Consider the following 14688-nt stretch of genomic DNA (forward strand, 5'->3'; position numbering starts at 1 on the left):
ATTCCCGTGTCCCGCTAGAACAGGCTTCTATTCATGTAACGTGCTTTAAACTGTTTCTGACTGCGCAGATGACAATACCCGTCAACTATTGTAGCGGGAACGGGGAGTGGGGAATCCAACCCTGGTATCGGAAACGGTGTAACTACCTCGAACACACACACTTGTTTGATACATCTATTCACTCCTAATTGTATTAACTGTCATCCCATCGATGTATATCAATTTATTCATTCCCATATTTATTTCTCGTTATTCCGTGTTTTTGTTTATTCGTATAGTCATGGTGTGTGCGTGCGTGTATGTGTGTTTTCTGGATGATTGTTTGCTATTTACTTTCCACACTTACCCCTACATCGTGATTGAGCGTTCAAACGTATTTAAAGTTTCAGTATTTTATGTAAATTGCTATCTTGGCATTTTCAATAAAGTGGACCATGCTTGACAAGATATGAGCCAACGCCTTCAGAATCTAACAGTGTGGAACCGCTCCATCCTCGTACACACAGAATCTACACCAATACAACATAGTAATATGAAATGAACTATATCAACTATTATGTCTTTTATTTGCTGAAAAGACCTGAGATAGGTATTCAGATGTGTGCCATTCCTCCCCAACCCAAATATCTGATAGTTTAAAAATGGGCACAATGATCGATATGTATTGTATCGATGAGAGTGTGCGGTATATCTAATTATTGTTTACCAGTGTGTCATCAATAATGTGATATATAATTTCGTTCGCTAGATCAGGTTATGTGGTAAGCTCAAAATCCTGTGTACGTTTAGGATAATTTAATCACATTCTGTGTTCCAACCCTATATAAGAGCTAAGGTTTACACTAAGTTCTCTATGTTATGGTTTCTCTCAGTTCCGCTATTTTCTTTTCATCTTTTGATAAACAACGTTATCGATAACTGTTCATAACTTAAATGCCATTTCCTGCGAATCTAGTCAAATGGTAGACTTGAAATAATCACCTAATGGGTACAGTACTATAGTATATAGTTTAGTGGAGTAGCCACTTCGTTTACTATCATTGCATACTCCACTTCACGGCATTGATATGGCGGCAACATCACTGACGAATAAGAGCGCGCTCTGATTGGTTGGCCATGATGAAAGGGAGGGTTGAATAGGACCCGCCTCCCGCGTAGGTTGATGTGCCTTCCTATTTTATGAATAGAATGCGGAACTTCAAGACGGCGCTTTCTGATTGGCTACTCATGATGAAAGTGAAGTTGAATAGGTTCCCGCGCTCATTCCAACAAGACAATCGTTGTATTTATGAAAGTTTGGGCAGATGATGTTTGAAGAATGCATTGCTAGTTAGATCATAGGGTTATCAAGAAGTTATCACGCACCATTATATTATAAATCCTTGGTAAGACGTGACTCTTTTGAACAGAAACCGGACTTGGGGAAGAAAAAAATCCACACGTTCTCTACGAAAGATTACAAAGGCACACTTTGCATTCTGATAATAAGCCGAATGAAGTCTATCACAGATCTATTTTCTTGCAGAATTGATTACAGGGAAACAAGATGTAAAAGTTCGTATATCTTTACGGAAAATGCGATTAAAAGGTTAGACCGCATAACACTAAGACAAAAGAAACAAAGATAAATGGCAAAGACCTAGACAGAATGATAATCCATAGCATATAGCATTGTCCAAATTTGAAACCAGTCAGTTTACGCTAGGATATTATTCTGAGAAAATGAGTATGTCGAGTCGATCGTATGTTTAAAAGTGCGCGTACCTTTTTCAAAAGTTGTGGCAGACGTTATTTTAAATGATGTGAGTGTTTATTTCGACATTGTCTGATTTTTTTTTCTTCAAATCATCAAAGCCCAGAAAGAACTGCAATATCTGCAAACAAATGCCATAAATTGTGAATGTCTGTCTGTTTTTAGATCCCGAGATGGAAAAAAAGACAATGGTTCAATCTTTAATATAAATGTACTAAAAGTATAAGTAGAAAAATATTAACCGTGACAAGCGTGTGGATGTTAACGGGGCAACATACTGTCATTTCTAGCTGCAAAGAATATATTTTCCGATTTATTAAACCAGTATAGAATTCCGGATTTAACTGTCTTTTTCGTAATGTCCTCCTGATTAAGAACTGACGGGGATAAATCTCGGGCGTACCATGCAGGTATAGTATTGGCCCCAGACTGAAAAACCGTAAAGACCATTCCTAACTTAACAATTATGATTAACTCTGGCGATAATGAGACGCGATCACAGGGGACAACTTTGCCACGTTATGAAGTTGAGAAGTATTGTGCGACCGTCAATCGCTCTGTTAGTAGAATCCCGTTAGACATACACAGTGAATGGGCTACCCGATGAAACTCGATCTTTGATGATTAGGGTTTCCTTATTTCAAGTGGTCGTTTTATTATCGAAATAAACCTCTGTCTCTTGTCAATTGTTTTTATTCTGACGTATTTATAGGAGGTACTTTTGCAAACATCCATCATAATATAGATGACATCTTAAGCATCTCTAGAAAGTCAAATCAACTAACGTAAAAAGCGAGAGAAAACAATCAACAGCCCAAATGAATATAGATTTCTGTAAACACACACACACACACACACACATACACATACACAAAAAACACAACGAAATCTTCCCGTATTCATACTTACTTGTGTCACGTGATGATGCACCCATGATTTCGATCTTTTCTCTAGTTCTTTGTTTTGCATGTTCTTATACATATTTAAGTTTATTAGAACGCAGATAAAACGCTACACTTTTAATACATTAAGGGATATTTAATGCGTTTGAACCGTGATGCCGTTATCAACATCAGTGTTTATGTTCTTTTCGAAAAATGAAATAAAGTTTGAATTTAATTGAATTGAATTGAATTGAATTGATTTGATTTGAATTGAATTGAATTGAATTGAATTGAATCGACAGCAAGCTTAATGTACAGTGAAAGAACACTTCGTTCCCTCGGTATGTTAAGACATTATTTATGCAATATTTAGTGTTAGTATCCTCCATATTTCAATGTACACTATAGGGCAATTTACCAGTGTATTGGAAATAGTGATTAATGATATTTCGATCTCGGGACCTGCTAATCAACAGGAGCTTAAATACACCTGTACACATCAATATAAAGTTCTATGTTTGGAATGCACTTAAAGCACTAATATGGATTGGTTGGTAAGCTTTCTGGTTACAAGTAACAATCTTAATTACAATGGCATGAATAAAATTTGAATACAATGTATTCTACTACGCCGGTCTATTACTAACACTAATTCGCAGCATCAGTTTCTCGACAATGGTGTGTGAATACATTTAAGCACGATTGATCAGTATATGAACGTGTAACTCGATCCTTTCCTGTGTCCCGCTAGAACAGGCTTCATGTAACGTGCTTTAAACTGTTTCTGTATCAACGCCACTCTGAGGACTAGCTCCTTAGTAGACAAAGCGCGAGTTTTTGACTGCGTAGATGACAATACCCATTGATTATTGTAGCGGGAACGGGGATTGGGGAATCCAACCGTTGTATCGCAAGTGGTATTACTACCTCGATCGCTCGTTTCTTCACCTCTATCACTCCTAATCTTATGAACTTATCTCATCGATGTTTATTATTGCATTCATTCCCTTTATCTTTTTTATGCAGTCGGGCGTTTGAGTACTCTTGTTATTTTGTGTTCTTGTTTATTCGCCTACACCCGTTGTTGTTTTTTTCTTTTTCTTTATGATTTTTTTTGTTTTGTATTTCGTGATGGCGCGTTCGAACGTGCGACATACGAGTTTCAAAATGTGTTTATCTGTCAATCTTGGCATTTCCAATAAAGTGGAACATGTTCGACGAGTCGCCGACCAACACCCCAGAGTCTAATAATGTGTGTAAAAAGATTGGTACCGCCCCACATCCCAGCAACATACAGAATATACACAGCTGTATACGGCATATAGTGGCATGAAATAAATCATATTAACATTTCTGTCGTTCACTTGATGAAAAGACGGGGGGGGGGGGATGTTCAGATGTTTGCTATTCCTCCGCAACCCGAATTACAAATGAAGTCGACAATATTTTCACGGTGAGCTGACCGAGTAGAAATGCCTTAGAACAGAATTTTGCACGTGGGAGTGCAGTACTTAAATTATTGTTTATGTTATCGGTAATGTGATATATCACTTTACTATATACATAGTTGCAAGTTGCATTAACGAGCGCGTGTTCAGGTTGCGATCTCAAAAACCTGTAGGAGAAAATCGACCGTGAGTGCTCCACAGTGATGTCTATGTTTAGGATAATTAATCATCACATGGTGTGTTCCAACCCTTAAATTAAAGAGCTGAGTTTACACTTGGTTTTCTGTCATACGTCATTAGTTCTCTCCGTTCTGTTATTTTCTTTAAATTTCTTTAATTCAAGCATCGTTGTCGAGAACAGACGCCATTTCCCGAAATCTAGTTAGGGGTAGACTATTGAATAATCACTTAGTAGTGTAGTTCAAGGGAGTAAAAGTTCACCATTATTACCACGCTCCACTTCACGGCGTTGACATGTGTCGGAACATCAGTGGCGAATAAGAGTGCGCTCTGATTGGCTGGCCATGATGAAAGTGAAGGTTGAATGGGACCCGCTCCTGCACAGATTGATGTACCTTTCTCTACTAAAGAATAGAATGCGAAACTTCAAGACGGCGCTTTCTGATTGGCTATATACTCATGATGAAAGTGAAGTTGAAAAGGTTGCCGCGCACACGCCAACAAAACGCCCATTCCATTCATGAAAGTTTGGAGCACGGACGTTAGGAGAATGTATTGTTAGTTGGACAAAGGAGTTATTATAGGGAGTTATCACGCTATTATTACTCCGTGGTAAGACGTGACTCTTTGGAACGGAAACGCTTTATATCCCCAACGTGTACGTTGAATGAAGTATCCACGTCCGTTTTAAAAGACTAAAGTAACTGGCGTCTTGATAATAAGCGGAATTAGTGAAGTCAACGAGTACTGATTTTTCAGAATTGATTACAGACAAATATAAAAAGTTTGTATTTTTGTACGGCAAATGCAATGATAAAGGAAGACCATCTAGCAAGGAAAAATGAAAATAAAAGGCGAAAACAGAATAATAACTAATAAAATACAGCTTTATAAAAAAAATAGATCCACTTTATGAGATTACGCTATAAGAATATCATTCTGAGAAAATGAATGTTTTTACGTTTAGATATGTTCAGAAGTTCATATGACATTTTCAAAAGCTGTAGAAGGCGTGAGTGCCTAATATTAGTACCGGTTTATTTTGGCATTGTCTAAAGCATTCTTTTTCTTTTCAGATAATCAAAACTCAGAATTGCAATTTCTGCAAATAAGTGCCACAAATTTTGAATGTCGTCTTCTAATCTAGATCCCGACGTGACAAAGAAAATGATTTGATATTTCATGTATGCATACTTAAAATATACGGAGATAATAATAATCGTATCAAAAAGTGGTGACATGCTGTTATTATGTGCTGTGCGGGAATGTATCTTCCGGTTTAATACCAGTCTGGTAAAATGGATTTTGCTGTCTTTATCATAGTGTCTTTTTTATGAAGGCCTAACGGGGATAAAGCTCGGACATATAGTTACCAGGGATAGTTTCTTCCTGACTTATACGCCTCAAAGGCCATTCCTTACTTGACAATCACCTCTGACAAAGAGATGCAATCAGAGGGAAATCCACGAAATCAGGGGTCGTGAAGTATTATGCGCCTTAATGCAATCTTAATATTTGTCGTTCGATCCTGGAGTCCAAACATATACTAGTAAATCAATAATGTGTATAATTGCATGCCGCATAATGTTGTGTGCATTGCCGACATCAAAGGCACATAGCACGTTGAAATCTCGTGATAATACTGCCAACAGTGTTTGCCTTTATCATCAGGAACATGTAATCTACCAGCCTAATAAACCGTAAATGAACATTTCGATTACCTTCCAATTTGTGTAATCGTTTCTGGTGTTCAGTGACAGTATCCTCGATATTTGCATGCGAGCTTTTGAAACTCGATTATAAGCAATGAATTCTAGTCATCAACGCGCGCGTATACAATGTATATCATTTAAACATCGGCTGTTATCATGATATGACTTGACTAGATCTTTTGATTTTACATTCGCTTGTTTTTGTGCGAAACCATTCTTTATCAGTAATTGGTCTCTGTCAATCAGCCCTTTGGCAAACTGCACAAAGCATGATTTTCTCGACTAAGCAGATGACAAAAACCGCTATACCGGTAAATACTTCAGCGGAAGAAACAAAATCAAACCGTGATACTATAATTGTATTGGGAACAGTGGGTGAATTACTCTCCTCCAGGTTCCATCAGTGGCGTTTTTACCCGAAATCACACTCATATTGTTTTATATTGTTATGTCATTTAATGTTTATTCTTTTGCATGACGAAGCGCTCGTATGTGTTTAATTAATTTGCTGTGTGTTTATTAAATGTTTACTCGTGCTTTCTTTCTGTTTATTCCATACATTGATATATTAATTTTAGTCATGTCCACGCTTTGCGAGATCGAATATACAATATGGAATTTTGTTGTTGTTGTTATGTTCCTTGGCACTCATGACAGTGAATAAAGCAGGGAGGTGGGGAGAGAGATTACACTCTTTCTTTTCCCACCTCCCTGTGTAAAGTGAATCGCAATGGCAGCACCTCTATTCGTCAGTGTATCTCAAGATATCGGCAAACATTCACACATTTATAAATACAGAAAGTACACACCTTAGTCATTTGAGCGACTCAAATAACACAAGAACGTATAGTATTGTCTTCAGTTGGGATCACAATTCATGACATGAAATCTTTGTTGAGTAGGGACGAGGCCCAGATTTCGATCTTTCGATCGCCACTCCCATTGAAGAACAGAGTGTACTTTATCGTACAACTACATAGCCGACAAAAACTAAAAACGGGACTTGGTTCATTACTATTCATCGAAGGTTGCGTACTGTACACCCGGACTGTACATTCGTTATTGTTTCAAATATTAGTATGATTAATCACCGCCATTCCCTAACGAGCAGTAACCAAATGACCGTAAGCGTATTCAGATGGAATCCACCAAAAAGAAAAACCTGTCAGAGACAATGTTAGAACACCAAAGTGATATCCTATACGCTTAGAATGGTTTGGCCCTATTCTGTGTTTTAGATCTGTCTTGAAACACACCGCTTCTTGTGTATCAAATCAAAAGGTATAGATTACTTTATTTAATCATTTTAGGCTTTACCATGTCGGGAACATACAAGTGACAAATATAAATGCATCTTGAAAAGCGAAAGTCGAAAGGGTACTGCTCCCACACGTGCTGATGAATGGATCTTGTATCTTTCTGTACCATAATAGGAGGCGGTGTTTCTCATCTTCACTGCGTTTTTGAATAGTCAAAGTTGGAAGGGTTTTCCGCGCATAGAAAGTCAAGTTGAAAGGGTTCCCGCGCATACTGGCATGTGGCTCGTTCTATTCAAAAGAGTTTCGTAACGACAGCTATCGCCTGCGTTCAGCTTTGTGTCTGTAGAATTTAGAGCTTGTTAAAAAAAAAAAAAAAAAAAAACTGGACAAGAAACACGTGTTCGTTAACACTGCACATGTCCGTTAGGAAGACGTGATATCATAGCGTATTCAAAGTAATTTTTATTTCTTTAACCCTTTATTTTCATTAGATGTTTTCACGAACGACTTTATTGATTACACAACTTTTACGCTATACAGTGTACTATAGGACTCGTTTAACAGAAGATTTGAATTAATCAGATATGACGAAAACTTGCGGGATGTATACTGTCCCAGAAATCAGAAAACAAATTGATATAATTTGATGTTATGTATCCCTTTGCTGGTCTGATATTTACTTATAGCTATAATCATGCAACTCTTCAGTTCAGTATACACCATACGCAAGATTGTTGACGTAGGCTTATTGAGGAGTGCATTTATGTTAGCGAAAATTAACCCCATCTGTATGTGGATTCAGTGAATGCAGAAATATTAATGGATCAATTCGAGGAAAATCGAACACCCCGTTCAAAAGTTATTAATTTTAAAATTTTGGTGCAGCCATCGCTCGACGAGAAGACTACAACGCTTTATGACCTCATATTAGTATGTGCAACGATAACGGTACAACGAAAATATAAAGAAAATTCAGCATTTCATTTTATTTTGATTTTACCTGGTATAATGAAAGAGTATTTGACCCGTCTTTTTCAGAAAACAGTGGGAATAATGTCATCCTGATAAACATATTATGTAAATAATAAATTGAGGTACTGTTTACTTTTCATTAAAAAATGAATTTTAAAAGAATTTTCTCTAATGTTGTAGCATACTAATACGCGACATCACGAACTGTAGTAGTGTTCTCATCCAGCGAAGGCTGCACCGAAACTTAAAAGAATTAACGCCTTTTCAACTTATTGTCCAATTTTCCTCAAAAATCGATAATGTGTTCTACTAATGTTGCTTCATTCACTCATTCAACGTACTTTTGAGTTTCATTCCCCTCTAACTCCATGGGCTGTCATGGCCTGATGGCTATAGTCACAGTAGGATAATGGTGTAGAGAAAGTATGAAGAGAATTCAATGTGATTATATTAATTTCTTTATTTTTTCAGCAGAATGAAAAAGCATTTCACCTCTCTCAGAAGACAGTGGGAATAACATTACCCTCAATGTCAGTAACAAGTTGAAGGAATTTGTATTTTGATTAAAAATGACGTGTTGTAAAATTCTCCGTACATTTACTTTATATCGCGATTGTTGCACTATATTGTGATACAAGTGTATATCACGAATTGACTTATTCAATTTTTTTTCAAAGTTCGTAACTTTTTAACGGATGAACTGATTTCCCCTCAAATCGTCACTGATTGTGTATTGTACATAATTTTGTATTCATTAAATCCCACATGTGGTATTTGAGCTAAATTCCCCTTTACTGTAAAAAAAAAAACATGAGATGTACGCACCAAGTCTAATTCTTTTGTCTCCATAGACTACATGACTATAGGTCCTACGCTTTATGTCAGAAAACAAACTATAAAAGAATAAAAAGCTCGTTCGTTCCTCGAGGAACTTTCATGTCATAATAGGCGCGTAATTGACAACCGAAATTCAAGCAATGTCATGACAACTGGTAAAACTGGCCTATCGTTGAAATGTGTTCTTCGAAGTTAGCTTTCTAATTACTGAACATGCTGCACATTTAGCTGAAATCACATGAGGGATATTAATGTTCTCTTGCCCTAGTTTGTAATTTGCGCCATATGTTCAGAAATAATTTATTGTAAACGCATTGTGTATTTCAGCGCAAGCATGCATGATGGCAAGGGCGTAGGTCGTGCTTTTATTGATAAGTCATTCTGCTACTGCTACTACTACTCTATACTACTATCATTACTACTACTACTACTACTATGTGTTGTGTTACGTGTATAGGCCTACTTGTGTAAAGCAATTGCGACACTGCATATTACATCTACATGCACTGTAAGTCATTCGATATGGTGGTTTCCTGTGCTCTTTGTAAAAACAAAGCAAAAAAAAAGAAAAAAAAAGAGCGAGTGTTATCAGTTCAAATACAGTGATGTGTGTCTGTATTATAATCACGTTGGCACTTTAATATTAGTAGCCCTACATAGATGTGATTGTAACAAGTGTATCACATTTCCCTGTATTAGAGATATCGGAAGTAATACGGTATACCAATTTTGACATTAATCGCTATACTTTGGCGGAGTGGGCGAATCCAATGAGTAGGCCTACATTGACTTACGTAATCACCTGTCACTCATGAAGAGTAAACATAGACCAGCCAGTACATCGTGAGTGACGTGTGGGCACGCATGACCACAGACAATTATGAAAGAATACCACTGCTTATGACTGATACGGTGTACAAAAAGTTGAAAGCAGGACCGCGCGCCAAGCCAAGCCACTTCTTGTACACTATTGAAAAGGCGTGTACTCTCATTGGCTGATTATGATGAAAGTGAAGTTGAAGGAAGACCGCGTGCGCACCGCCAATGAACTCTACTGGGTACTAGTATATTGAATAGGAGCGTGCCCGGATATGCTAGTTATTGTGTCCCTATGATGAAAGGGAATAAAGACCACGCTCGCCGACAAACGTCCCGTCTTTTCATGATAATTAAACAATAATGTGTTTAGTGTAGAAGGGCAATGGCTTAACCTTTCAGAAGCAGGTCTAGGCTGTACCACAGTTAATAAGAGAAACGGTCTTGTTTAGAGAACGGGACGTGTAAAAGAAACAATACATACTGCCACGTCAAAGGATGTGTAGGACAGAGGTGACGCAAAATGTCGGTTTATGAAAACAACCATTTCTTCAAAAAGATCTTAATATATAAATGTAAATGCTGCTTTTACAATGAATCGCCGTAAATGGATATGCAATAGTCTTATTATTAGAGTTTGGACAGACTTATAAAGTTTTGACTGAGAAATCGTTTGTTGCTAATGACTTTACACAGTAATTTACACTGCGCCTATCCATTAACTAACATTGATTTCAAAAATGTGAAGCAACTAACTTTAATATAACTTGGTGTAGACTCTTTACTTTGACAGCAGTAAAAAAGAAAAGAATGAATAAATGTTTACACACGATTGCAGTAAAAAAAAAGGAAAATAAACGCGTGCAGTTACAATAGCAATGACTAGATAGAAATGCGTCTTAGAAATGCACAGCACAGCCATCTTCACCGTAGTATAGCACTTGCTCACATTGTCAATTTGCAGACCTTTAAAGCATCACATTTCCCCCTCTTTCATTCCTTGATTTGATGTGAGTCCGCTTTCATCGTAAAGCCCTTTCAAGATCAACGAAATAGAATTCAACATGAAAAATTTTGACAACTATACACTTCACTGTGGACATGATCTATTTCTTGTTAGTATCATGGTCATATCCATTACTCATCATAATCATATATTTAATATGTTATACAGTTTGTCAGTTTCAGTGTGTGTTGTATGGTCAGTGTCATTGTTATCCTAATCATTATCATGACCAACAATATTGCAGCTGTTTAATTTCCAAAAGGAAAAAAAAACCAACAACACACACACACGCACACGCACACACACACACACACACACACACACACAATCGAAACCGAATTTGAAGAAACGGGAACCATCATCACCAACATTAACGCCGTCTTCATCATTATATGATTATTGATATTGCTTTTTCTTTTGATGTAATCAGGGACTGATGTGATCAGGGACACTTAACTGCGCAAGGTTCGAGAGAAACTATTGTATGCCCTTCAGTATTACAGTTTCATCTATATGTTGCGTAAATCAATACTTCATACAGCTATATAATCATAATTAATCTTGCACGATAGGCCGTCGTATACGAGTTGGTCGCCGTAATATGTTGGGTAACTGAGCAATGTACAGTGTTTATTACCACTTCGCTATACTGTATTTAACAAATTAATGTTCAAATGTATTTGTTTCTCCCGAGAGGAGCTATCGCGACAAGCTTTTTAGGGCCAAGTCATACCGGTGAATACAATAAGTTGACTGGGACATCTCTTCATCTCTTTCTTTTTTTTTTACATCCATTTAGGTGATATTTACATAAAGATTAAAATGAAATAACCGATGTCTAATGTTTGTGTGCACAACTTACTGGATAAAATAAATTGAACAGAATGATGAAAAAAATGTTAAATCCCATCTCAGTGAGGTACTTTGATTTACAAATTAAACAATTTACAGGCTTCAGCGTGTCCAACATGATTTTTGGAGAAATGAACATGCAGAATTAATTGTTTTCATAATGTAGACTTTATTTTATTCTCCGTGTGATTGCTTAGCGGCTTGCTCAATTGCAGCTAGCAACTCGGAAGATGGACATGCCACGAAGCTCGTTCTAACTGTCGAAGACATAATACTTTCATCACTATTCTATACATCAATCAATCAATTTCTGTATGATTCAAGAAATAAAGGGAGATTTTCTTGTTTGTTTGTTTGTTTGTTTGTTGTTGTTGTTGTTTTTTTTTTGGGGGGGTTGGGTTCAAACATGTCTTTTTTTCAGAAGGGATTTTAAGCCGTTATTCCTGTGAGTGCCTGTTTTTAAGCGTGCATTTACCGCTGCCTTGCCTGTCACGTAAATACATTTTTAATTCAGTTTAATTGGTATTAGTCTCAAAACACTCGATGGCTGATAAATGCCATGAAAAAATCTCAAGATGGGGACGGTTTCCATGGTAATATTTGCCACTGACCCGTAAATCAGTTATGTCACTACGAATGCGTGATACTCGCCGCTCATTGGCTGGTTAGATTGTGTTGGCAACGGATGATGGGGCCTTGGTACACCCAGCTTCACGTAACCTTTTTGTGCCTTGATGTTAAGAATGATGAGCAGTCACGCTGATTGGCTGGCTCATAATCACGGAAGTGACGTATAAGTTTGACCCTCGTGCGCCGCAAGACGGTCATGGCGCTCAGGTAACAAGATTTTCAAGTTGGAATTGAATAGTCAGATGATGATGAAAGTGATTTTTGAAAAGCATCCGCCCGCTCACGTAATGATCTCTGCGCACGCTTGAAAAGATGACAGGCTGCGCTGTGATTGGTTGGACGTTGATAAAAGTGATGTTGAATAGGTTCCGCGCGCGCTTCGCACAATCAAGGCACTCTGCCTTCTGAATAGAAGCAAGCCTTTCAATGGATAGTTAGTTTGAGGAGAACGAAAGGTTCAATAGCTACCCCGCGCGCGCTCACCGACAAACGTACGTCGCCCTGGCTATTCCCAATACTGGGTCTTTTGTAGGAGACTTTTCGGCCTCTGTTAATCCAGAGACCAAAAAAGACAACATTCACGAGATGGCTACGGACAAAAGTGCTAAGAGACAATCCCCAATACCGTAGCGTTCTGGTTGATCTGTACACGGCTTGGCGTGGTAATGATTAGAGGAAAAGTAAGCAAAAATACATGATATTGATGACGTTTACTGTCTCTTTGCAAAAGAGCGCGAAGATGTCGAGTATGGTCACAAAAACAACAATGAGAAAGATATGTCGACATTAAACGCAATTACCTATAGATACACTTCCATCATCATAGCATTGTGTAAGTAAGCGTGAAAGTCCACCAGCATACTTACGACAGTCGGTAGATATTTATGAAACCGGAAGTACTTTATTGCCAAGTTATGTATCTCTCTCTCTATCAACGTACATATCATTTCGAATACGCTATTCGCAACTTTACCTGGACCTGTTACCGCACTTGAAACTTGCATACTATTTTTCATGTGAAGTGAAAATAGTACGCAAGCCCAAATTTTTTGTGAAGGAAATGGAGGGAAGAGGGAACAAGAGTAGAAAATAATCAGATTCTAAGATTCTTCCCCCCTAGGGGAGAAGCACAATTACGCACTGTCATCTCGTGCGGTTTTTTTCTCTCTCGTAATGCATAATTTGCAACGGGTTTTCTTTACCAATCGTGTTTAGTAATTGGGAATTTAAAGAATCTTCAAGTAGTTAGTAATAAACCGTAATTCAAAAGCAGTCAAGCACGTATACAACGACACAAAGAAAACAACTTACGATGTTTATGCAGTGCGCAGCAACATGTTTATCGGCATCATTTTATTCAAGCTGTTTAAAAAGAGGAAATGCTGTCACTCATTGATAGGTTTGGTGTAATCATTAGACAAGTGAGGGGGAAAACAGACACAAACCTTAAATATTTCAGTTTTGAAACAGTATGTCACGAGCAATACACTCAGAGCGACGTCTACCATAATCTAGCCCAGCATTTGAAAAGGAATAATCTCCAAAAGGAAATCAATGATGATTTTTATTCAGGCTACAATGCATAACGTACATTTTCTGCCGCTTACAGACATGGCCAAATCCGATAAATCCGGTAAATTAGTATTCTTTTTTTAATGTATTTATTTCCAAAAAGCTGTAGAACACACACACATAAAGTCATTGAAGAAACTGCGATGTCGGAGAATTACAACAATAATGATTATAATTAGAAACACACAGCTAAAACTGCCGGAACGACTGTTGATAATGTTTGCAAATTGAAGCTATTTCGACTCAATGATGTCATGCCCGCAGAAAAATAACGATCTGTATAATGCAAATAACCAGTACAGCACAAAATCTATGTGATGGCAACGCGTAACACCTTCTTTTTAGGAACATTAATTTGTTTTAGAACAGACTGTGTTAAGAACGAGATTGCTGGATTCCCGCCCGAATTACCTCCGTCATCAATATTCTTTAACTCACTTTGTTTCGTCTTCACGCTAATGGACGTGTAGGGCACTTGAACATGTTAGGGCACAAATAGCGTTGATGATCTCCGGAAGACAATTGCTTATCATGAAGGGGCTGCCCTGTTATATAGTTAATAGCGCGATAATTCTATGATTAAAATCCTTCCTCAAAATACGACAATACAATCTTTGATATGTAATAAACAACCATGATATCATGATTAGAACTGTTTAATGTGAGATTGTTTAATTTGAGCGATACATGCTCGCTCCAGATCATCGAACGGATCATGCCTGGGCATATTCATGAAAACGCTAAGAGTATTGTTCTGTCATAGTCCG

This window comes from Diadema antillarum, unplaced genomic scaffold, assembly GCF_040938485.1.
Source record: "Diadema antillarum isolate AM-2024a unplaced genomic scaffold, OU_Dant_1.0 seq00000136_RagTag, whole genome shotgun sequence".
Classification (NCBI taxonomy): domain Eukaryota; kingdom Metazoa; phylum Echinodermata; class Echinoidea; order Diadematoida; family Diadematidae; genus Diadema; species Diadema antillarum.